The sequence below is a fragment of the Sander lucioperca genome, chromosome 18 (genome assembly GCF_008315115.2).
Source record: "Sander lucioperca isolate FBNREF2018 chromosome 18, SLUC_FBN_1.2, whole genome shotgun sequence".
NCBI lineage: Eukaryota > Metazoa > Chordata > Actinopteri > Perciformes > Percidae > Sander > Sander lucioperca.
This window is the reverse complement of record NC_050190.1, coordinates 9,430,357-9,432,160: the sequence shown is the minus strand read 5'-3', so window position 1 is coordinate 9,432,160 and position 1,804 is coordinate 9,430,357.

Sequence of the window (1,804 nt, the reverse complement as noted above, 5' to 3'; positions counted from 1 at the left end):
CAGTGTCACGAATTTTAACCGAATTTCGAGAAAAATCTGCAAAAGAAAATGGGAATGATTTCATCCACAACCGTACGCGACCTCCACGATTATTAGCTGTTGACTTTATATTTCAACAGAAATGTCGGCCACGGAGGTCGAGGTTTTGGCGGATTAAAGAAGTCCACGTTGTCACTTTTTTCTGACCTTTTGTGACTTTTTTTGTTCCTTTTTTTTCAACCTTTTTGAGGCTTTATCCGATGTTTTTGGAAGTAAGCAGCTTTGTGTGAGAGTATTGTTATATAACAGGCTTAACAAAATGTTCTGTATTTGAACTGTAGCTACACACATACTTTCTGTTTTTAATTACGGGCCAAAGTCCAGGTAACGAGCTGCAAGAACATCTATGGTATTTTACAGATTTGTCGTGCCCCATTAAAGGTGCTGTAGGTAGGATGGTGAAGATCCAGACCTTAGCCAAAACATTAACAACTTCTCAGTCCCTCCCCTCTTTCCGCTAAAGCCCAAAACGGTCTCCTAAGCCCCTCCCCCCACAAGGGAGAATGAATGCGTGTGCATGAGCAGTGATTGACACGCAGTTAGACACGCCCCCTGGCCCTGATTGGTGCATCTGAACAGTTAGACACGCCCCCTGGCCCTGATTGGTGCATCTGAACAGTTAGACGCCCCCCCTGGCCCTGATTGGTGCATCTGAACAGTTAGACACGCCCCCTGGCCCTGATTGGTGCATCTGAACAGTTAGACACCCCCCCCTGGCCCTGATTGGTGCATCTGAACAGTTAGATACTACCCTTGGCCCTGATTGGTGCATCTGAACAGTTAGACACGCCCCCTGGCCCTGATTGGTGCATCTGAACAGTTAGACGCCCCCCCCTGGCCCTGATTGGTGCATCTGAACAGTTAGATACTACCCTTGGCCCTGATTGGTGCATCTGAACAGTTAGACACGCCCCCTGGCCCTGATTGGTGCATCTGAACAGTTAGACACTCCCCTGGCCCTGATTGGTGCACCTGAACAGGGAGCGGTGTATTTTTGTAAATCTCTCTCCAGGCTGTAGGTGGAGCCAGAGGAGCTGGATTTATTTTAATAACCTGCTTCCTGTAGTTCTACTGGAACATAGGGTCAGTTTCAGCAGATATGACAGAAAGTTAGTTTTAGAAGTCTTGTGTAGTATTCTATTATTATTTCATGTATATTGTTTCCTATTTAATTTTTACTCTGTATTTGTGCTGTGTGTCTGATATTTTGCTGCTGCAATACCGTTATTTCCCATTTTTTTAATCTATCTATCTATCTTACCTACTGCACCTTTAATATGAAGCCTTGGCCCCCCAACGTGAATAGCCATGGGAGTAGATGTTTGGCTGAGTTCATTTCTATTGGGAGGGAGGGAGGATGGATGGAGGAGGGAGGGAGGAGGGAGGGAGGATGGAGGAGGGAGGGAGGGTGGAGGGAGGGAGGATGGATGGAGGATGGAGGGAGGGAGGATGAAAAGAGGAGGATGGAGGAGAGAGGGTGGAGGGAGGGAGGATGAAAAGAGGATGGAGGAGAGAGGGTGGAGGGAGGGAAGATGGAGGGAGGAGGGAGGGAAGATGGAGGGAGGGAAGATGGATGGAGGGAGGGAGGAGGGAGGGAGGTGGCGAAAACATCAAAAAAGCGTCCGAAAGGTCTTAAACTCTCAACTAAAATGCAGGAAAAGAGAGAAAGCGTGGAGTCTGATCCAGACTCTCAGACTTGTTTTCTAAGTGAAGTTTAAAGACTAAAAGACTTGAGACTTTAATATGATTCCTTTGTTTTTATTTA